This window comes from Python bivittatus, unplaced genomic scaffold, assembly GCF_059951505.1.
Source record: "Python bivittatus isolate LINGU-HERP-01145 unplaced genomic scaffold, Pbiv_v1 ctg000480_np1212, whole genome shotgun sequence".
In the NCBI taxonomy this organism is placed as follows: domain Eukaryota; kingdom Metazoa; phylum Chordata; class Lepidosauria; order Squamata; family Pythonidae; genus Python; species Python bivittatus.
The window spans coordinates 42,912,067-42,937,090 of NW_028277075.1; the positions used below are offsets into that span (position 1 = coordinate 42,912,067).

A 25,024-nucleotide genomic window follows, 5' to 3' on the forward strand; every position below is an offset into this window, starting at 1 on the left:
TACCTTTTATCCTGTGGTTGTTTGTTGAGCTATTGAGAAGACATTCTTCAGAATGCAGGTTTGGGTTATAAAAACACATAGTATATATATCAGTGATTCATCAGCTTCGAAATAAATTATGATGGAGAATGGTTGAACATGAAAGATCACTTCTAAAATGTATTTTCTAAACATAGTTCCCAGGGTTTACTGAACTCAGACTAATTTACTTCTGAGTCAACATGCTTAGCATTGTACTGTTTCCCAAACTGGCATCATTGAGATGTTTTGGTCATGTCACCTAGAATGGAGAAGAATTGTTACCTGATATAAGTTGAAAGTTGGAAAAGCTATACAGGAATTTGCCTTGGCATCTATAAAATACTCTTGTGATATGTCTTGCGGTGAATAGATTATTTCATGATGGATTATTTTCCTGTTCAATACCATAAGGGGAAAAGGTTGATCTTGCAAGAGCAGGTAAGGCCCTTAGGGAGAGTCATCAGACATTTGCCAGAAAACCTGCAGGCAGCTGTACATTCAGGGAGTGTGTGTGTGTGTGTGTGTGTGTGTAAAGCTAGGCACATCCTAATATATTGCTAAAACGTCTATATGTGGGGCAAGCCACATTGAGCCAAGGATTCCCCTTGCATGGAGGGTTCTCAGCACATACAACCCTTCCATCTTGATGATTGTGTGACTTACAAAAGAAGAGTATAACCAGCAGGAAGAAAGTGGGTGGCAGGTATCACACAGTCCACCCAGGGTGTCTACAAGATGTGCACCATTGCACAGGCATAAATGCACAGGTTGCCATTTGCTGTATAGTATCCAAGTAAGCTAGTGACTGAACAAGCCTAGAGCTTTTTTTACTCTACAGATTGACCCCTTTGCAGGTGAAGGTGAAATACTAAGATTTAAGACTGATCCACCTTCTTGATCTCAAAGGGAATCAAGAGTACAATTTACCCTTTTTCTTAATGATGTTTTGACCTAGCCCTGTAAAAGTCACACAGTGGAGACACATCTTTCCTTTTTTAAAATGTTAATTAACTGAACCTTTTCAATCTTATATATGACTGAATGAAATGAAAAACTCCTTTCCTTGGATAAAAAGAAATAGTGATTCTACCACCACCAGCCCGCCCCAAAAGCCAGGAGGTGCCAGGGGATTTGTAGGCATGATGTTGCCTTCCTGTAGCCAAAGCAAATTGGCAGAAGGAAGCTGTATTTTCCATCACCTGGGCCTGGGAGTTCTGCTAGAGGAAAGCAAGCTGTGTGCCAGTTGCTTCCCATCAGCCTGGGGCCTGAAGTGGGAAGAGGATGGGGCTCTCTAAAGAATATGTCCTCTGTGTCTTTCACTCTGCTAAAATCCATATTAAAATTTAATGTGTTACAATAGTCTTGAACTGCCTTTCCCTCTAAAGGTTCTAAGGCAATATACAATGTTAAAAGAAATTCATATTAATGCAATTGAATGAACATAGAGTTAGCCTTCTTTTAAAATGTTCAGTGACATAAACTCAGCTTGAGTCAATCAAACGTCAGCCTAAATAAAACAACAGTTTCAACCTGCCTAAAATTTATTGGACCTTTTTAGAGAGGAATTCCATAATTGAGGTGTCCCACAAAAATGGCTCTGGCCTTACATCTCCATTAGCTGAATCCCTCCTGATGGTGGACCTTGAAGTGGGTCCAAAACAAAATTGGAAGCCACTGTAAATTTTAATTTTTATAAGAATGATAAATATACCCTACAAAATACACTCTACAAAAGACATACAAGAAAGTGATTTGGTTGATGGATTTTGCACCAATAGTAGTTTCCAAACTCTGTTCAAGAGCAAGCACAACTAGAATACATTACACAATCAAATTGTGAAGAGGACATGAACAGTATGGTGCTATGTTGTTGTGGGAAAGAATGTCAGAGGGGTCAATGGTCAGATCTAATGTGCATTTTCTTATGGTCTTAAATCCATAAACCATGCATTGTGAAGGGAAATGGTCAAAGATCATAGTTCAAGAAACCACATATGGGGAAGCTGTTCCTTTAAGAAGGTGGGGCCTATGCTATTTAGGGATTTATATATAGTAACATAATTTGACTTGGAAATCAAATTAGCTTTTTTATTTTTTAATGTTTGGTTTTATAACTTTTAACTGTATTTATGTTTTTTAGTATGTTGTAAGCCGCCCAGAGTCCCCCATTGTGGGGAGATGGGCGGGGAAATAAAATTTATTAAAAAAAAAAAAATCTATTGGGAGCCAGTGCAGCTTGGCTAGAACTGGTGTCATGTGCTGCTGTTGGGAAACCTACAGAAGCCTGGATACCATGTTTTGGACCCATTGCAATTTCTGGGTTTCTTGCAAGGGTATTGCTAACTACCTGTTGCAATATCCTAAGCATGAGGTAGTCAAAAGATGGAAAATACCGTATCTGACCTCTGTAAGAAGGGATGTAATTGATAAATCACTTGTAGCTGGAAAAAACGTTCCTCATCACTGAGCTAATTTGAACACTCAAAGGCAGGATAGGTCAAAGAGTTACTGACCTGCCCTCTCAGGAGAAAAATAAACTTGCAAAGGACAGGAAGGTGTGAGGTCCTCCTCAGCTACCATCCCTTCTGACTGATCTGGATTCAGCATTAATGTCAGCAATCCAGTCCAAGTAGTCAGATTGCTTGGCACACTTGATGTAGAGAAGGAGCCATCCATATAAAGATAGCATCCAGCCCCTCAATCCCTGACAATTACTTCTAGAGGCTACTTCTAGATGTTGAACTACATGGAGACAGAACAGGATTCTGTACAAGACCACAGGATGGAACAATATCTCCCTGATGCCCCCTTCTAAAACCTACCCTTGAGAAAGGAGTGAAAATATGAGAGAATCCTTACTTTAACAGATTTTGGATGAATGGACTTTAAATTCAATGGACAAAATATGTCCTTGCAATATATGTATCTGCACAAAGTCCCTTTTTGCCAATTTACATATGTATACAATACATAAAATATGGAGATATGAAATAATATTTCCATTTAAGCCTGTATAAAATATGCAAAATATCTGTGTAAAGCTGCTAATTACTAATAGGTACACTACAATTGCATGTGTGTGTATATAACTAATACGTAAAATACCTTATTTAATTAGAGAGCCTCTCATCTTGTCTGACTAACAGATACATTGTCAGCTTCTTTCAAATATCCACTCTGAGTTTAAAGCACTGACCTGAGGGCAGGATATATTCCCCTGTAGATAAAGCTTAACACCATTGGTGTGCTCTTTTCTCTTGATGGAAATACTTTATACATGCCACACATTCCTACACACATTTCTCAAGCTGCTCATCTGAGTTACAAAATGTTGCAACTGGAACTTGCCTTGACCTAAATATTTATTTCCTACATGACTGTTGATCACTCTATCAGCAAATAATTTCCTGCAAGCTTTTTTCTCCCATCCCATGACTTTTGCACATAGTTTTCTGCATAATCAAACTGTCCCAAGAAGGGGGTTCAAAGTCCCTGAAATGTGCCCAAATGTTAGTCTATCTATCTGTTCTTTTGGGTGTATATTACAAACTCCCCCCCCCCCCGCAATAAGATGAGTGGTGTTAAAAATGGATTGCCTTCATTATTTCCAATGTCTTAAATCTTTAATATAAGGTTTATATAACAGAAACACAAAATAATGAGATACATGAATGGGTTAGATATGATTCAGTCAAATGTTATGGTAAAATAAATTCCTGCCAACAAAAACGTGATTTGAGAGTCTAACAGTGTTTTTCAAACTTGGCAACTTAAAGACTTGTGAGTGCTGGCTCGGGAAGTCTGGGATTTGAAGTCCACACATCTTAAAGTGGTCAGGTTTGAAAAACATTGGTCTAAGATGTACAGTCACTTATGGTAAATGTACAGCAATGTCACCATGTTAAAAGCTGCATATTTTATGTTATATATGCTGGCTACTAAGTCTAAAAAACTGCAATGTAACCCAAATCCAGTGTTAAATAAATTTGGAATGGACTTTTTCCAAAAGGTGCCCATGGTGGTCATGTTTATAAAGTGCCTTATCTGCAAAGAAATACATTCTAATAGGATTATTGGAGAACGGCACCATTTCAGCTCTGATGCATTTGCCTGCAGCTTATAGAGTTTGTATCTTTTTTGCATGTTCACTTTCTTAACATACTTGGTTTAAAAAAAATTCAAAAGAGAAAAAACAATCCCCAAAGTGCAAGTAGCAGTTTCAATATATTTCAATGCTATCTAAATTGTAATTTGCAATATTATGCAGTATTATCTGAATTGGTAAGATAATAATTTATTTCTAAAGATATTTATGAAAAGGAACTCGAAGAAGACATAAGTCGTATTCAGTAACTACTCCCAATCTTTACCAATAAATGAAAATCATGAACTGGAGAAGGTCAAGAGCTACATCCACCTTGGTCAAAACATTAACATGAAGGGTGGCTTCATAGAAGAAGTTTTGAACTGGACTAAACTAGGGTTGAAGAGCATTGGGACAATTTTGTGCTATATTCAAAAGTAAATACCAACCTGCTTAAAGAGGAAATTGTTTAATCAATGTCTACTACCTGGGCTAACATACAGTTGCAAAATGCAAATGCAGAACAGAAGTTGAAAGTTACAGAAAGAAGCATGGAATGGCAAAATGCTTAATATACGATAACACAATTGGAGAAGAAAAGAAATATATGGATCTGCCAAGTGACAGGAATTTGTGACTAATGGGTAGCCATTGGCTGGCCATATTGCACTCCAAACAGATCAATGCTGGACAGCAGCAATCCTTGACTGGATACCAACTGACCTTGAAAGACCCAGGAAACACAAAAGAAATCCTGGGCAGGTGATTAACTCGGTTCAAAAGTGTGAACTTGAAATGATTTGCAGTGTATTGAAGCAGTCGGAAAGCAGCTGAAGAGGTCTTCATCCTGCAGTAGATTGATTCAGACAGGTAAAGGTTGATATGCCTGAGTCAATCTCTTCACTGAAGATTATGGACCGTAATCTTACCATGCTGGTCCAGCTTTCCAGTCTAAGGCTGAGAGAGGGTGACTAGTGTCCAAAGTGGTCTCTTCACTCTTAGACCAGCACCTTAACCACTGTACCACATTGCTCTCTCTCTCACACACCATTATATATACAGTATGTATGCAGAATGGTATATTGTGGGTGTGGGTGTGGGTGGGTGTGTAAATAGATATAAAAGGCTCAGTTTCTTAAAAAAAAAAACTATATAGAAACAAATCAACATAGATAAAGCAAGTTAAAGACATTTGACCAAATGCTTAAAAATTCTCTCTTTGCCATTATATCAAAAATTATCATTTCAAATGCTGGCAGAGAACACATTATCAACCAACTGTGTTGCAGGTCAGGCATAGATTTGTTGTTTCAATATTGTATAACAGTTTCTTTAGCTTGATCTGCACAAAGTATTCGTAACTCTTGGAATATTGATCAATTCCATATGTAATAAACCCTTACTTTAACAGATTTTGGATGAATGGACTTTAAATTCAATGGATAAAATATGTCCTTGAAATATATGTATCTGCACAAAGTCCCTTTTTGCCAATTTACATGTGTATACAATACATAAAATATGGAGCTATAAAATAACATTTCCATTTAAGCCTGTGTAAAATATGCAAAATATCTGTGTAAACTCCCATTCACATTTAATGGATATTCTCTTTAATACACCCTTCTTTCCCCCCATTAATCCAGTAAATTGAAGGTTCTCTGTACTAAGGATATAAGCTAGTTAGCAAGATGTTCAGTATGTATCCTGGACAGGTTGTGCGTGTTATAGAACCACATGACCAATTTCTAATTACAGTGGAAGAAGCTCAAATCATGTGTGAATGTTCTACTTGTTAAACTGTATTTCCAAAATATGGAAATGGTATCCAAGTCTTATTTTAAATTCTCTGAGGAGTCTAGTAAGTGTGGAATATCCACATTCTAAAATCAACAGAAGCTCGCTTCCAAATTGTTGAAATAACCTTCCACTCAAAAGAACTGGATGCTCCAACTCATTCCCAAGATCATGTACATAATTAAGATCAATTTCATCTATATTGTTTTAATTTGTGATAAAGATAATTTCTTGGCTTGGATATATCCAGTTAAAATCCCTTAACAAAGATGAGGTTTCAAAAGCTGCTGCAGAATCAGGAGAAAAAGCTTAAATAACAAATGTCTGCACTGAATAAATGCTAAGTGCAAATCAATATGTATTTTCTTTTCCATTTGTGTGGAGTCCCATGGGTAACGAGGAGATTTTTGTAGCTCTGGTGGCAGCATGTTTGGTCAGCTGAAGGGAGCATTTTGGTATTCTTGTTTCTCACCTTGATGATGCTGAGGACATGAAGATAATCATTTGTGGGCTTCAGAATGTTTTATAGACATAAAGGAATGGGAATGGTGATAGTGTGGAAATGTAAGTACACTCTTTTGGGGATTGGAAAACAGAAGGGAAAAGAAACAGCATTTTATTAACAAAGACATGGATATTTTTAGAAAATATAGTAGGCTAAGCAAAAAGATTTCACATTCTAACGGGATAGCTTTATCTAGTAATCAGAGAAGATAAGACCATAAGACCCCACCGCACCCCAAAAATCCTAGCTCTGGTGTTATAAAATCTTGCTTTGTCCATAGAGGGAACTCCTCCTTCTGAGTACATAAAAAATAAAAGCAGCCATAATAGCTATAAAAAAAAATCCAAATTGCATATTAAGGCAGTACTTTTTTTGGAACAATTCAAAGGATATACAATAATGTGCAAGCTTTGGTTTGGAATTCTCTAGAACTAAGTTTTTCCATTATCCTGCCCCTCCATAAAAATTAGGAAAAAAACAACAATGAATGAGCATTCATTTTTGGAGCAGAGCTTGGATGTTCTAAATTGAAATGGTTTTGTTGATTTCAATAGAGCATTAGCCAGTTTTACTGGCTGAACACCTAGCTCTGAATTTCCAGTTATAAAGTCATGTGAAACAAGGACGTGACCCCTGTCAAATGCATTTTGGAACGGAAAATTCAAAATGAATGACATACCATTGTATCAGAAGGAGTTGCCCTTAAAATTTGTAGAGATGCCAGCCTGACTATACAGTGTAAAAACCCAACTCAACCCAAAGCAGAAAGGTGTACTACTGGCATGTACCTAAACAGCCATAAGTGATGTATTTATGTTTGAGTACTTCAGTAAAAAAAAGGAGTGAACTTCTAACTATTTTGTGCTTATATTAGCTCCAAAATGGTTAAGGCACCAGGCTAGAAAGCAGGAGACCGTGAGTTCTAGTCCTGCCTTAGGCATGAGAGCCAGCTGGGTGACTTTGGGCCAGTCACTCTCTCTCAGCCCAACTCCCCTCACAGGGTTGTTGTTGCAGGGAAAATAGGAGGAGGAAGGAGTGTTAGGTATGTTCACTGCCTTGAGTTATTTATAAAAATAATAAAGGCAGGATAAAAAAAAAATCTAAAAAAAATATCTAAAAGCACCTTACAAGCAATAAATGATACAGTTTAGTCTCTTGGTCTGTGTTTTAGAGTAGATATGGAACTTATTTATCTAGTTGTTAGATTTACATCTCATCTTTCCTTCAAGAACTCAAGATGGTGAATGTAGCACTCCATCTTCCATTTTTTTCTAGCAGCAAAAGATAGCAACTGTTCCAAGTCAGTCAGTGAGCTTCCATAGCTGAAGATGAGACCACTACCCCATGTGGCAGTGAGGAATCAGAACCAAGTTAATTTATATCTGGATTCATTGTAGTGAAAGTGACATTATTGCAAGATCATATTCCTCCACGGGCAAAACTCTTGCCTCACCCTGGTTCTTTTATCGGCCCCCACTGTCTAGCATAACATTCAGGATTGGCCAAAGAGAAGACAAATGGTGATCAGCACAAGGTGCATCCATGGGACTGAAGTCTAGAGGTGGTCTAGTAGTGAAAGGCTCTGGGCTAGAAACCAGAAGACTGTGAGTTCTAGTCCTCCCCAAGACATAAAGCCAGTTGGGTGACCTGGCCCAGTCACATCTCTCAGCCCTAGAAAGAAGGCCATGGGAAACCAACTCCAAACATCTTGCCAAGGAAACTGCATGGACGTGTCCAAGTAGTCACCAGGAGTCACGACGGACATGAAGGCACACACACACATAAACAAAAGAAATAGCAAACACTTTTCAGTGTAATGTGTTGGATCCAGTGGCTTTACAGCAGGTGAAAACATTTTCTTCAGTTATTGAGAATTCCTTTTAAAACAACTATATACCAGAAATGCCAATACACGTCCAAACGTTTTGCTTTTTTCACTCATTGTCTTTTAGGGAAAGAGGAGAGTGAAGATATTTTAAATTGGCTATTTTCTTGGTGTGTTTTATCTGCCTGCCCTGGTTTATATATTGTTCTTGATTTGTTATTTTGCATTTCCTGCCTTTTCATTAAATGCCGTTTGATAGAATAACAGGAAACAAATTTAAGTACATAAAAGTAAATGATTTCTTATGTCAGCATGTGATCTTCCAACTTCTTTTCAGTTTGGAAACCTTAATTGATTTCAGCTGACAGGAAAAATGAAATTAATTGTGATCTGTATATCGTCTCTCAAATAGCAGTTATTTAGCCTTCAGCAGTTGCATTTCTGAACTTGGAGGATGAGCAGCCCTCTTCTTTGGCTCACCTGCTGACTGCATGGTGACCATCTTGTGTTGCCAGTACCGCACGGAGATAAGACCTGACTGATTCCCATGTGATAAGACTCATTTAAAAGGAGGCTACAGTTGTAGGGATCAGCTGTAACCACACAGACTGACTGTTTACAGAGTTGAGCTCTGTGATATGGCTTCCATGGTTTTCAGCAGGATCGTGGGAATAGAGACTGGAATGCCCTTACTGTGTTCTGCCTATGCAACCTCCTTTGCTTGCATGAATTGCTGCAAGGATTTTTGGAGAACTGGTTTATATGAGATTTCTCACAAGTCTTCAAGAGGGCTTTCCCAGACACTGCAATTATAGATTTTTCCAAAGCTTTCTCTCTGCTCTTTCTCCAAGAGTTCCAAGGCTGGAACTATATAAGTCTCATTAGACCTATTCATATTCATATTTTAAGAGGCTGCATTTTTCCCATGTAGTTTGATACTTTTCACTGTAAATCTATGTTTAATTCCATTAAGGGGCAGGGTCAGAGCAGAACACAGCCAAGTAGCCACTCATGATTTAAACAGGTGTTTCGATATTTTGAGCCAATAGGAAATGCCTGGATTACTTTTTCCCATCCTCCCAGAATTAAATGCCAGTGGATTCAGTACTGCTTAACAATAGCAAAAGGTTGCAAATAGCTGGAGGATGTGCACAGATAGAGGAAATGAGATTGAATGAAAGACACAATACACATTGTCCTCTTATCCCAAATTATTATTGCTGGGAGTCGGGCAGCATATACTTTTAATAAATCATCATCATCATCATCATCATCATCATCATCATCATCATCATCATCCCTAAACAGCAAAAATATATATCTGAATATTCACCATAAATAACAAATACATTCCCAAAGTTCTCTTCTTAAGAGATGTTAGTACTCTACATCTAAGTTACTAATATTGTTGAGAAGATCAGTGGGGAGAAATGAGAATCTCCTTGAGTTCCTGGAGAAAAGTCAAAATATAAGATGTAATAAATATAGAATAAATAATTAGCATTAAGGCCACACATATTGCTTGGGTTTGTCCCATGGCACAACTCTTCAGTATATTCGTATACTTATTACAGTTCCTACAAATGTCTTCACATTAGAATTCTGAGTTTAGGGTTACCCATAATTCTTATAGAAAAAATCAGGTATACTCAAACCAGGCAACAAGTAAGTATTTTCTCTTTTATTGCTCTTCTAAGCTATTGTGGTATAGTAGTTAAGATTCTAGACTAGGAGTGAGGAGGCCCAGGTTCTAGTTCTGCTTTAGGCATGGAAACCAGCTGGGTGATCTGGGCCTGCCACTCTCTTTCAGCCATAGACTGCGAAGTAAAAAACTTCTCTCTAGCAGCCTATTCTGCACCAGCAGAGGAGATCATAGTCTATAACCTTTAATGAAGAAAGGATCCTGCAACGGATTGATTTGGGCTGATAATTTTCTTATACGGAGCGTGCAGATACATATTTTTATTATTAGAAATTTATTTTATTAAAGACAGAGACTAAGGAACTCTTGAACAACTATCCAAGGAGGATTGGATGAAGTGAAGGTAAGATGGAGTTTTGCTACTGGGAGCATATTTATCCTGTAAATCCATGGCTGTGGAAAGCTCCACATAATTGTAAACTCATTAGGACTCAAAATCAGGTATTCTGAGGTTGGAGCTATGGCAGGAAAGACAGGGGTGTCTCATCACTGGACCTAAAGCCTCTCCGGTTACTGGAGATGCTTTGTACTCACCTGCCATCTTATTATGAAGTTAAACCTATTCTCCTTGCTACTGGAATCAGTGGAGAAAGAAATAAAATGTTAAAAAAGAATCATAACCACTGCAAGCTACTGAAGTTTGGAAATGATGCAAGTCTCTTAGTTATCTACCCCTTCCTCTGTATGTTTGTAATACTGGCTCCTAAAATGAACAGAAGAAGCATATTTTCATAAATGGAATCTTCTTCATAGACTGAGCCTTTTCTTGAACTTTACTGTTCATCCCTAATGGGAGCTTAGAATGGAACAAAAAATTGGGATCCAAACTTGAGACTAATAGACTATGTTAAAAACTTAACATATAATGATTGTACAAATAACAGATAACATGATGGAAAATTAAGCATATATTGTATCAACACTTGCTTTAGAAAATAAACTAGATCATGCTCAATAACAGTGTTAACATTATTCTCTGAGCATTAGGCTCTATACTTATTTTAGCATTAGGTTGAGCATTCTAGTAGCTAGTAAACTTTTTCCAATGACTTTTCAAATGTGTTATTTCAGTTTGATCCACCTTCCAAAACTATTGAGACCTATTTAATTATGCAGTATTTATATACTATTCCAATAAACTTTGTAAATGAATATACAAAGACCCCAGGAGGGCATAATAATAACATAACCAATTTCCTTAAGCCAGTCACCTATTAGTAAGTTAATTACCAAAGTGCAATCTATTTTTTTAAAAATTTTGCTGCCAAATGAATGTAATTTATACAATATTGTGTTTCTCAAGAAAATGTCCAGAACATTGCTTCTCTGATAGAGGTCCATATTACATATCTTTTCAAATCTGGATGGTATAATATTTTGCAAAATGTTTATGTTTACAATATATAAAGATATGGGTGGTCCTGCTTTAGTACGCTCAAATCAATTCAATAATTTAAAACTTTAACAGTGCTTTAACAGTACAATCCTATACATGACTATTTAGAAATAGATTCCGTTTAATTCAGTGAATCTTACTCACATGTAAATGTGCACAGAATTGTGGCCTAAAGTTCTTCTAAATAATTATCTTCTTCACCATCTCAAGTATCTTTAATTTGAAGGATCAATGCCTTCAGAATAATCCTTGTCTACTTTTTCTTAGTTTAATCTGAAAGTGCATGTAAAACTGAAACATGAGTGCATAAAAGCAGCAGAAAAAGTTCAGAGTGGGACAATCAGAAAAGTAAGGGTCTTTTCAGATAGTGAATGATGGGAACCTATCATTATTAAATCAGATTCCCCCATCTTGCCACTCAGGGTAGAGTTACAACATATACACACAAAATGTATACATATATCCTAAAAAGGCATCTGAAAATAATCATCTGCTTATTCTTTGCTACCAAGTGTTGTCTGATTTTTTTTTTTTTTAAGTTGTATTGCCTCCAGAAAAATCTGCTCTGGCTTTGGCAGTCATTCAGGAGAAGGGAGTTCCAAAGTTGACACATAGAATCTCTGAGTCATCAAGAGACTACTTTTGGCACTTTGCTCAGATTGCAATGGAACATAGGGAAGGAAGTGGTATTAGAGGTATGTAGGAGAAGAGAGAAAGCTGCCAAAATGGACAGAGAAGTAGTGGCAAGAGGGAAAGAATGAGAATAATATCATGGAACACTGATATGCCCAATGCGAAAGAGAGGAGGATAATAAATATGAATGTTACAACTACTGCTGTTCACTTATGGACCAGTCATCAGTGCTCTATGGAATTCAAACTAAATACCGTATTTTTCCGACTATAAGATGATACTTTTTTCTAAAATCCTTACGCTAAAAATTGAAGGGCGTCTTATTCAAGGAAGTAAGCTGAGGAGAGAACCGCGCGGTTGCAAAACTGCCCATACTTTGTCTCTGCAACAGGCTTCCTCCTATTTCTAGCCTCCAATCACGAGTGAAATAGCTTGACTCTTCAAACAGGCTTCCTCCAATCACGAGCCTCCAATCACGAGTGAAACTGCCCATACTGTCTCTGCAAACAGACTTCCTCCAATCACGAAACTTATGTAACTGACATCAGCTGATGCTGAACAAACCAATTAGAGGAAGTCTGTTTGCAGAGACAAGCTATCGGCAGTTTCACTCGTGATTGAATGTAATCACTTATGCAAAAGAGCATGGAAATAGAGCTGCAGAGAGATGGTTTGGACCTCCTCCCACTGAGTGTAAGGTAAATGTTACCTAATTACTATATAAAAATGTGTTCTGCACTATCTTTAAAATATTGATTTCTTAATTTTGGGTTGGAAAAGTGGGGGTCATCTTGTACATGGGGTCATCTTATTGACGTAAAAATACGGTATGTTTCTGCTCTAAGCAGCTTAAAATTGGACAATGAACTGCAGACCAAAATCATAGCTACAAAAAAAAAAAAACCAGGAAAATGGCAGATAGGTTGAGAATGAATTTGGTGGATATCTGTTGATTTATCACATACAATACTGTATTGAATGGAGTTGGAAAATTATTATCTGGATGGACTTTTTTTCTCTTCCACCTTTTCTCTGCTTTGGAAATACAGGTACTTGCATTCTGCCCGTTATTTAGTGTCTGGATGAACTGAATACAGGCAAGCTGAGGTTAAACTGAACCTTCTGTGTTGGTATCATCCTCAGTTAATTGTTGTTTTTGATCTTTTTTTAATCCTGTATGCCACCCAGAGCCGTTTTTTAATTGGATGGTGGTACAAATCCAATAAATAGAGACAATTGTCATAGGAATTGGGGGCAAATGACAAAATGTAAGCAGTATTAAAGACATTGTGGTGCATTGTGTCTGATGTGGGGATGCACGTACAAAAATTCAGGGTTTGCACTATGATGTCATGGCACACATTTTGTCACTTTTGTTTCATCATGATCAATACTTATGGGTATTGCATGAGTAGTTTTTAAATGCTAATAGCAGCTGATGCAACGTGTATGCTAATATCAGGCTCAAGCAGGCAAGGAAAGAAGAATTAACTATGTATGTATGTATGTGTGTGTATGTATGTATGTGTGTATGTATGTATTTAATTTGTGTGCCGCCCATCTCCCCCAGCGGGTGACTCTTTTTCCTCTCTTGCTATGGCTATAAATATTGCTTCTGAAACTGAAATTTCAGATCCTGTTGGGAGGATCTCCACCCATGAGAAAAATGGGATTTTTCTCCCAATGTAAGTTGCAATTGCAGAGGAAAAGAAAGCAGGATTTGGTGAATTAAAATCTCTCTTCCTTATCTGCTCTGATAATAACTCCATCCGCTGGCCACTATTTCATAATTTTCAAATCTTGCAATATAAAAGGGGAGAGAAATACCTGGCTTTGGATAGGCTTGACTAATACCTCATTTCTTCAGGATGATATTGTCTGCTGCCAATGCCTGAATTAATTATTGTCCTGTAAGCATGGCAGTTTATTCGACTAATGCAACAAACAAGTTTTCAATCAAATCCCACTCAGCATAATGCTATCTGTAGTTTGTTGGGGTTGCTCCTGTTTAGATGTTGAAAGAGATATCAGTACATTTTAGGATGGAATATGCAAGTTCTGGCATAGATCCAAACTTGGAGTTAGACCCCTGAATGAGAAACCCAGAAGTATTGTACTTCTTCAGAGTTCTGTGAACTCTTCATGCACCCAAAAATATTCTAAGGGTAGAAGACAAAGAGGTCCTACAGCAGTATCAAATGTGCTGCTACAAAATGGATTCTTCCCTATTTTTTTTAGAAGTATCTATTCCAAAATCCAACAGTTGGATTCTGCTATGTCTACCCACTTTATTCATAAATGAGATTATGATAGACAAGGGAGGAAGGCAATCTTTGTTGATCTTTCCTCTTCCTTGCAGACCCCCCATACAAATCAGGAGATGCTGGCAATTCTCTTCTTCCAAGGGTTCCCCAGTAAAAGATAATTAAGGTAGGGTTCCCCAGTAAAAGATAATTAAGATAGGCTGCCACCAGTAAAACTGGACTCCTGACACCCTTTGGTCTGTCCACCTATGAGTTCTTATCCCTTCTAAAACACTGTCTAGTTTTTATCAGTTCTACCTTTGTATAAATGTTTCTTTTGGGAAACAAAAGCCGAATTCCATGTATGCAGGCTTCTCAGCGTGGGCTCAATTTACTAGATATTTTAGGGGGCTCTGTGGAACCATAGCAAAAATAGGGATGTGTCATTCCCTCACATCAGTTCCAACATTGTTCTGAAGGGCTAGCCTTCTGGAGCAGCTGCACAAGAAGGAGAAATAAGTAAGAATCATGCACTCTCCTTCCATCAGTGGGATTATATTATAAGCATCCCATGTGACAAACCAAAGTCTACACTCACAGGTTTGCCCATCAGAAACTAGAAATGGAAGCCACATCCTGCTTTATTATGTACTTAGCAAGAGACTCAAATATGTTGACATATAATGTGAAGCCTAAAGAATCTGGTGCATCACATAAACCAGTGCCAAGAGAAGGAGCAAAGCTTCCTCAAGACCATCTTCTGAGACTGCTCCTTCAAGAAAGCCTGGATGCACTACACCACCTAGTTCTCTAATGCTCAATTCTGGTAAAGAGTCCAGAATGATGCTGTGATCGGAGGTGCTTTCTCAAAGGCTATTTTCTTTTCAAAATCTGGCCTGAAAGTGCACTGAAATGGAACTCAATAATCAGCATTATCCATCAGTGCCTGGAGTTGAGAAAGTACTACCTGTTCCATCATCTTATCTTTAAAATCAAATTAAACACTGATGGAAACATTTTCTAAGCAGCCATTAGTATCTCTTTCAAATATATAACTGACTACATATATTCCTCTTTATTTTAGGATGACGATGGCTCAGTGGTAGAGCACACACTTTGCATGAAGAAGGCCCTAACTTCTAACCTCAGGCATCTAGGAGCCAATGGCAGTCAGTATTGATAATGCTGGGCCGGAACGCCAGATGATCTGACTGAGTTTACAGCTGTTTTCAATTCGTCTGTGCTGTTATATGTTGAACTGATCACTCAGCTTCTCAATTTCATTCCAGTGTTCTAAATAAAAATCTCTTCTTTATTATCTCCCTCATGGAAAGACCAAAAACCTGATGATTCCAAATGCTGTGGGAACCCTGTGCAGCATTCCTTCTTGTTTGTCCTTTGTAACAGAGCTCATTTTTCAGTGGAGGTTTCCCATTATTTCTAGGAAGGTTGTGGTCAAACCCATGCACTCCACAGCCTTTTGATCTCTTGCATCCTCTTCATATCCCAGGAAAAAAAGGCAGCGATTAAGACAGAGTTCCTTAAAGAACACATAGTCTGTCTTCTGTTTGACCAAAATGGTTTCCCAGTGAATCAAACTTTTCTCAGCTGAGGGGGGGTGTCCCACAATAGGCTCTGAAAAGATGGATAGAGCAATTGTCCTGTTTAGTGATCCACGAAAGGAAAGGAGTCCTTAGTGAAGGGAGACCTTACACTAAATCTGACCTGACACTTTAGGAGTAAGACAATAAAAGGTCAAGGGGACTAACGAGAGGAAAAATTCCAACAATAGGTGCCATCGCTAGCACACAGCTCCTGCCACCCAGACTATGGGGCAGCAGCATTAACTGCCTCAGACATGTGAAGAGGAAGTGAAGCAGAAAGAACTTGAAGTTTCCTTCTGAAGAATTGTGGCCCAGAATTTTCACAACTTAGCCAGGCCCCCCAAAGAGGTCAAAGCAATACAGTTAGGATGGAGGGGAATTTTTGTTTTTAATGAAATTAGCTAATAAAGGTTAAAGGGAGGAAGAATGTAGATGTTGCACAAAGTTGATTAAAAGAGAAACAAACCAAAACCAGAACCTGGTGAGTAAGATAATATAAGTGTGTGTGTGTGTGTGTGTGTGTGTATGTAAATTTCATTTCCCCCCTTTTTTGTAAAAAAAAAAGCAAAGCTCGCTATATTATTATTATTATTATTATTATTATTATTATTATTATTATTATTTGAATATACAACTAGGGTTTTCAGATGACAGCTAGTCAGTAGTTAGGGGAACTTCCTTCAAGCAATGGTCAGTTGAGTCTTTTTCCCTGGGAATGAATTTTTTCTGATCCTCCTGGAGACAAAAAGAGGAATTTCTGTGGCACCTGTGTGCCTATCTCTGTTGTCAATCACATCTCCATTATCACTTCTTTGTAATCAGGATCTGGCCTTGTTGAAACACTCCTTCGGTCCAGCTAGTCAGATACTCTAATTACTTTCTTTGGTGTTGTATGCATCAGCAGGCTATCTTTAGAGATGCTAACAGCTACCAACAGCTAATCAGGAAATTTTTTTTTCTTTTTTTCATATAAATGGGAAAGGTTTGGGGCCATTGAAATGGCACTCTTCTGCTCTTTCTCAAGGAGGACCTCAGACCTTGCCTTTCATAAGAATATCACTTCCAGGCAGTGAATTATTGTACTTGAAAGATTTTACCATAGACTGCACCTTGAAGCAGAATGCAGTACAGATTCCCTTTCCAAGGCATTTTAGTCTAGGAATCCTGGCCAAGAAAAATGTTATTTAGTTAAGCACAATTATTAAAATCACACTGGCCAGGACAACAGTATTTCACCCATACATCCATCAATGCCAGAAACAGACCCAACCATTTTTTGCTGTTTTTAATTCTCTTCCTCATTGTAATTCATGGAAGGGAACTGCTCCAGTTCCAACCTGTTGTAGTTAGACTATCTGTGAAGCCCTCTGAGGAGGAAGAGGAAGATGGGTCTTAGGATCCATAGTTCCAAAACGTTTTCCTGCAGAAAATGTGATGTGCCTGCAGAATGCCCCCTTTGGTTCTACCCACACAGCAGAAACAATGCTGGGGAAAAAGGTCAGTCTGCTGAGTTTTCCATAGGCATCTGTGGAGTCTCTGCAGCACACATATCTACTCACTTTGCCGAATGTCATTGATCAGATCCGTGATTTTGCAAGATATATAAAACACTTCATTTTCTTTCTTTTTTGGGGTGTGTTTGTGTCAAAAATGTGTTTATCACTGCTGCTTCTCTAGTCTGATGTGCATATAGTGCTAAGTAGGTGCTGTGTTCACATTAAGATCCTGAATCTCCCTACTTCAAGAAGTCAGACCTTAATGAGAGATGGAAGAAAAAAGGTGGTGGAAGACACATGAAACAGAAAGTTTTAACTATTGATGGTATATAGTATGACTTTGAGAACAAGAATATTGTAGAACACATAGATCACATTTTGGAGGCTACCAGACAGGGCCTGCAAAAATACAGAGTCTACCTATCGTAGAGTCTATTTATGTCTGGATTTTTGCAGCCCAAATCAGGTAGCCTTAATGTTTACTAACTGCAGTTTGCTTATGAAACCTACATGCATATTCTGTTACTCATCAGTAGCTGAAAAGGAAATTAGTTTAGTTTTTGAAATCTAGATGCAAATCATATCACTTAGCAGCTGAAAGTGCAAATTAGCTTCTGCTTTGGACCTTATTATATGCATCAGTTGTGGTCTTCTCAAATTCTTCAGCTCTGAGATAGCTGAATTGGATTTAGAAAGGCCAGGTCATGTGAGAGTTCCCACTTTTAAAAAGAACTAGAGGAAGAATTAGTATAAATGTCATTCACATGCTTGGAACCTAAAAGTAGCTAAGAGCCAAACATTAAGGCAATATTAATGCAAAAGTCCAAATACTGCCCCATTTAGCAATTTAGAGATAAACTATCTTTGCATCATCATTTTTGCAGGCTGAGACTTTTTTTTCTTAAGCACTGTAATTTTACTTTTGAACATTAGCTGTTTTTAGCCTCTGATTGTCTCTTGAGCCATTATTATTTTTTGTATACAGCCTGTGTCTCTTGAAACTATGCTTCCACTAAAATCTCTAGGTAAGAGAATGCAATGAGGAACAAATTAATTTTTTCCTTTCCCCTTTTCCTGTTGTTTTGTAAATTTTAAAAATCCAATGTAGAATATTATAGTGAAGAGGAACCAGAGGCCAAATACTCAGGATTAGGTAAAAAAAAAGTCTTTTGCAGTACAAAACTTGGATCTTTTATAAACCAATTTATGAAAGATTCATGGTCATAAAAATTGCCAAGAGTCATTTTTATTGCAGAGGGAGATAAACAAAATAAATAAAACAAAGAACCCAGAAGTAGATCAAAGGCTTGTAATGTAAAAGTCATGGCATTTCCTGATGAAAAAGGATGTGATGGGAAAGACCTGAGACACAGAAAACCATTGTCAGAGTTAGCAGTTCTAGACTGGATGGGCTGGTGGCAGTTTCGTGTACTTATCTCCACTAATTTTGAGAAAAGTATACAAAGTAAGAATTATCCTAGACCTAAGACTTCTCAAAGATCCAGTGTTAGCAATGATGATGGTAAGATGGATGATGATGATGATGATGGTGATGATGATGATGATGATGACAACAGTGACACTAATAAAGGATTGGAATATTGTTATGCTGAAAAAATAGCAAATGCTTAAGTCTTAGGTTGCCTTTGAACTCTCTGACTTCCTTTCTCTCCCTTTGATTATCTCTGGATCATGAGCAACAATATTCAGCATTTCATTTCCAGTAGCAACCATCCAGATGGGGCTGGGTCATAACACAGTGCTAAAAGCTCCTCAGAGAACTGCATTTCACTGGGATAATGAGTTGGGGCTTACAGGCTGGCAGAGTGTATTTGCAAAACCTAGGCGCTCTCTCTCTCTCTCTCTCTCTCTCCATCCCTCCCTACCATAATACCTTATGGCCTGAACTGATCCAGGTAGAGGGTTTGGAAAAGAAGTCCAAAACTGCGTAAGTCCGAAATAGAGGATTTCTATCCAGCTTCCCTTAATAATTCTTGTACTTCTCAGCTTTCTCAGGCCATTTGTAAATGAAAAGCAAGCACAGCTTAATAAATGTGTGACAATAAGGCCAGTCCATGGATATTGTGGAGAAATCAATGAGTATTTATTACAGCAATGGCAAGCAGTTAGAATAGGACATAAAACATAGTTTTGTCCAAATCCTGTTATATGAGCTATTACATGAAATCAACATGCACCAACCTCACAGTTGCAGTCAACAATTGCTGAGCTAACGCAGTTCCTAAGAAAACATGTTTAAACGTGCTCACATTCCAGCAAGAAGAAACTATGAAGGAACAGAAATCCAAGATAATTTGGAATTAGAATTTCTCACATGCAGATCTTTTCTTCAAGATCTGATGCATAGATATAATAAGATAATGACAATGTCTAAACTGCTGTTATTCCATGGTGTCTGCACATCTGTGCACATGTCTGCTGGATTGGAATTGTATATAAGTATCAATAAGTAAATAAATAAATAAATATGTTTGGGGTTTATTATAATAATAGCTTTCTCAAGACTTATTGATTTCATCAACAGAAGCAAGTGGTGACATTTTTGCTACAGAGTATATTTTCAAACTGCAGGTAAGGAGTTGTGTGTTGTAAAGAATCCTTGGTATGCAGAAATATCTTAGCTCTAGAAAAAGACTAGGCTGTATTTTTCCCATTGATAGATTCAATTTGTATATCAGGATTTTTTTTAAGATGGGGACGTTTTCACATATATAATTTACTACTAGCAGTGGTATGTGTAGTATAGTCCCCAAATACATTAGTGACTAATGTTTAGCATAGATTCTGACACAACACTAACCGCATCCTATATACTGTAGGGCATGAACAATAACCATTGTGTAATGTTGGTCCTTCTCTTGGCTGGTCTATGTTTAGATGCAAATGCTTCTGGTTAAGATTTCATTCATTTTTTAATTATTACTCTTTATATATCACACCTCTTCCCCAAATAGTCCAGGATGGTATATAAAAAGAATTTTTAAAATCCTTAATAGGTAAAACAATCAACATGTGAAACCAGACAATAATACAGTATAAGAATACAATAATTTAAACAAAAGTAAAGGTTGTCTATTTCTGGAGCAATTGTTAACCTGCAAACAAATACACAGATAAATAAATTCACACACCCCTTTCCTACAGGAGCTTAAGGCAGCATATGTAGCACCCCTTCTCCCAATCTCCCCCACCCCGTGCACATAGCAATGAACCTGTGAAATAGGTTGGCCTAAGAGAGAGTGACTATCTATATATTTATTTATTTAATCATTCAATTTATACAGTTGCCCAATCAACATGCAACTTAGAAATAAAAAACATCAGACAATAACCCCCACAAAAAAAAAATTAACAAAAAATCATAAAATATAATGTGCCTGAGGTGACTTCATCCAACCAAAAACAGTCCAAGAACAACCGAGACAGGCCCGACACCACCTCACCTAGTGCCTGGGGGTAAAAAACAGTTCTTAAGAGCCTTCCAAAACACAGGTGAGTCAGGGTCATCTGAATTTCAGAGGAAATGCTCTTCCATTGGGCAAGCATGACAACAGAGAAGGCACATCTCCTGGATCCCATCACATAATACTGGTTAAGTGGTGGGACCCAGATCATGCCCAAATCTTATTGAGGGGCAGAAGTAATCAGAGACAACCAGGCCTTGTGCCATGAAGCACTTTATAGGTCATGACCAGCACCTTGAAAATTGCACTCAGAAGCAATTTTGATACTGGTAACCAAGGCAACTAACAAAGTGATGATGTTCCATGAGTATAGCAAGGTGCTCCCATAACTACTCACACTATTGCACTCTGGACCAGTTGCAGCTTCCAAGTGGTCTTCAAGGGCAGCCCCACATGTTGTGTATTATAGTAGTCAAGATGAAAGGAGACAAAAGTTTGAGTGATGGGCCTCCTAGTCCAAGAATGGGTGCAGTTGGCACACAGGATGGATATGTGTGAAAGTCATCCAAGCCTCAGTTGCCACCTGCTCTTCAGGTGGGGAGATCCTGCTGCTGAGGCTGGGATTTTATAGCACCTGTTCATTTTTCTTAGCCCATCTGCCTGAGGTGGGAATGAAATATTAACCTACTTTTTCTCTTTCTCCTCTCACTAGAATCCTCATTTTAAAAGAAATTAAAGTCAAATGTGTCAATTGGAATATATGTGTCTTAAGCATAGGTCTATTGCTCTTGGTTCTGTGTCAAACAGCAACAGCAAAACCCTGTGGATTAGCAGTGAAGGGTGGGTAGAGGCTTCCCAGTACAGCAGGAAGGGGGAGCCCCTGCTACCTCATGAATCAGGTTCTGACAGGTGGCTGAATCCAGGAGACCAGCCATTGATCAAAACTCACCACTCTTAAAGCCTTAACCCCAACTATATGGCGGATGCTTTCCTGCTAGCAAGGGAATTTACCAACCGCTTTCTCTAATTTCTCCTGAACTGAAAGTGTGAGGCCAATACCAGCATTAATTCATCCAGAGCAGACTTGAAAGTACTCAGGGGGATCAGTAAGAGGGGGTTTGGCCATTGCTCTCCATTCAGCAGGTAGATCAAACAATACATTTTAAAAAGCCCAAAGAAAAATATTTTGAATTTAGGCACATGAATCTGATCTGTTTAGTTAGAAATAAGTAACCTTGATTTTAAGGAGGTTTGCTTCCCATTTGCTGTTTGTGGGCTTGTAGTCTTGGGTGCACTCAAAGATACATTGAGCTCACTTTTGGATCCTGAACATTTTATTGATGGTTTTAGAATAATCTGTATTAATGAGGATGACTTCATGAATGAGTAACTTATAGTTGTATTGCAATTAAGCAGTATGATTGATAGAGTGATTACATTGAGATGTCTTTTCTATAATCTGATTTATTAAACAAATGCAGATATGTAGGCCAGCTGTACTCAACTCTCTACATAACATATTTGGAAAGATCAAGAGGGGTTGCGTCTTATGAATTCCAGTGGCTGTGGCTTCTTTCTGCCAAAGTGGTACAATGGAATGGGTGGGAAAAGATGGGAAAAGTCCAGAAGTAAAATCCATCCACACTTTAGATAGGGGTTAGAAGTGAATGTGTGTGGGTGGGTGTTAGTGATTGTCTGAGTTAGATAAGGTGTTCAGGAAACGAAACACTGTGCAGTTTATTTGTGAGGAGAGTGAAATTTATAAGACTGACTGGGATAAAAAAATGCAAGGAACTAGGGAGAATCCTAAAGATGCCTTCTGTTCAGTCCCTATGAGCACAAGAGCCCGTGTGCTGATAAAGGACTCTGCTCATCCCTTCTGTGTGACAGCTATCACCTCTAGGCTACAAAAATCCAGATGACCATGAGATGGCAGCAAAGAGATACAGAAAACTTTAACTTTTTCCCACTGTTTGGGACTTTTGCAATCTGATAACCTGATACTTTGTCTCCACTGTTCTGTTCCAGAACAGATTTTCCAGAGATGGGGGGGGGGGAATGAGAGAAAATTATGAGCACAACAACTTTGGGAGATTGAGATCAATCCACTGAATCTGGTAGCAAGGAGGCTGAAAGAAGAATGAAGAATCAGTAGAGTGTATAGTGCAGGAGACAAAGTTTAGGGACATATGGGGATGGGGCTCTAAAGAAACACCACAACGCTCAATAACAGGAAGGACAGTGTGTTCTGTGGAAAGGATCAGGAAGTGAGATTACCTGCTAGCTATCAGTGCATTTCAGTCTTCAAAAAGCTGTAGAAAAACAAACAAACTGCACACTAGAAGTCTATGTGAAAGTCCCATCAGATGAGCTGTACCTGAATCACCAATCAAGTATTTCAGCTTTGCACATGCTTGATATTCCTTCCTCATCTTTGCGGTCCAGGTAGCTGGTATGGTCTGCACCATTAAGGAGCCATGAGTGGGACAGGCTTCCTAACTCAGAAATGATGATTCAATTCACAAGCAACCTTTTGAGATTGGGAAATCTGCAGTGGACTCTGTAAGATTCATACTTGGCCCCTTTTGGCCCTGGACTCCTTTATTTAGTTTGTTTGGCTACATTGTTTTGAGAATGCCTGTGGTAACTGTGCTTGGAAAGTCACAGAGGCCCTTTGCTTCTGGATTCAGAAAGCACACACAGCAACTGTTAACTTGACCACAGACTCTATTAACCATGAACGTTCTGCTAAGTCCAAAGCTATACCTATTTCCTCCTCTACTGGAGGCACCTAACTGTCCTTCTTTCGTAAAATCACTTTCTCTCCTTTAGTAATTATATGGCCCTATTTTAATGATTAGTAGAGCAGCTGGATGTAAGGGGTAGCTTCCAGTGCCAGAAATGAGAGAAAGCAGTAGACTGTGTACATATAGAAGAACTCTACAAAATACTTAAAGGAATGCAGCTGCACAAGTAAGATGGAATGTGAACAAAATCTATGCATCACAGTCCCTCCAGCCTTTTGAAATTTCTCTCCCATAGCAATCACTTTTATAGTGTTTGGACTGTTTACATTAAAGTGAAAAACTCTATTTCCATTTGGAGTTTGAATGGGGAAGGTAGGAGAAGGGCAGAAACCTTTATTTACTACTGGAGGGAATAGTGCATTATAATAAAGGTTCTGGAGCTTTTTAAGAGGGCAAGAAAGGAAAGCAGGGTGATGGTAAAATTTAGAAATGTCATTGGTTCCCTTCTGGAATTAACAAAAGCAGAATAATGAATGTGAGCAGAGGTGAGATTGAGGCAAAGGAGGAAAAGAAAAAGCTCATAGGATGATTGAATTTTACCATTTCTCCAGAACTGCAACCAGCCACATTTGAAAATTTCTTCCATCTATTTTTGTATGTATACAAATATGTATGTGTGTGTGTCTTTTTAACATAAAGCCAAATTAACATTTGAAGTAAAGAAAAAGTCACTCAGATCTAACTACTATAATTTTCCAAAGGCTTTATAAAATTCCAGGCATGCTTTTGGTCTAACAGGAATAAATCTTTTGCAACTATTATCATTTGTGTCAGTCACAGAAGGAAATTGACAAATCAGTAAAGTTCAAGTCAAGCCACATGCAGCTAAGGACATAATTTAGACTTAAGTCTGGCATTTCTTCTCCTGTTTGGAATGTGAAATATGGATTGACCATGATCACCCACTAATGGATGCCTTTGAAAGAGATCTCTTTTAAGGTCAAAGAGGAAAATAACAAGTACACAATTCTTATTCATGAAAAAAAATCACTCAGACTACTAGAAAAACAAGAAAAAACAACCACAAGCATCAAACTCTGAATTTGTCTCATATAATAACATGAAATGGAGACTCATGTAGTTGGAGCTTTCTATTTATTTAAGCTAATGTTTTCCCACACCATTTAAAAAAAAAAGAAGCATGCTTCACTCTTAGCAATCCCAGCCTACATGGAACAAACAGGAACCGGCAGTACTTGTCCATCCATGCCATAATTTCTACCACTCTTAATGCCAACAAATAGCTCCATTCCCCTTCCAGATCTTCTGGAAAGCAGTTATCTTCCCCCCTTTTTTTCCTGTGAGATCAGAATGTGAAAGAAATGTAGCACGTATACTTTGAATGGGCCAATATGATCACAGTGGCATGCCATGTTTAACCATACGATATTTAAGTGGTGTATGTGCCATGACTAGTGGGCTCCTGATAGTGCTTCTTGCATATTTACTGGCTCCTCCTACAAATGGCTACAGCGACAAGATTTA

The 25,024-nt window shown here is 38.1% G+C and overlaps 1 pseudogene; it reads right to left on the reverse strand.

Moving 5' to 3' along the window:
• Nucleotides 1-23,164, reverse strand: part of LOC148214964 (uncharacterized) — a 49,351-nt pseudogene extending 26,187 nt beyond the window's left edge.
• Nucleotides 23,165-25,024: the final 1,860 nt, after the last annotated feature.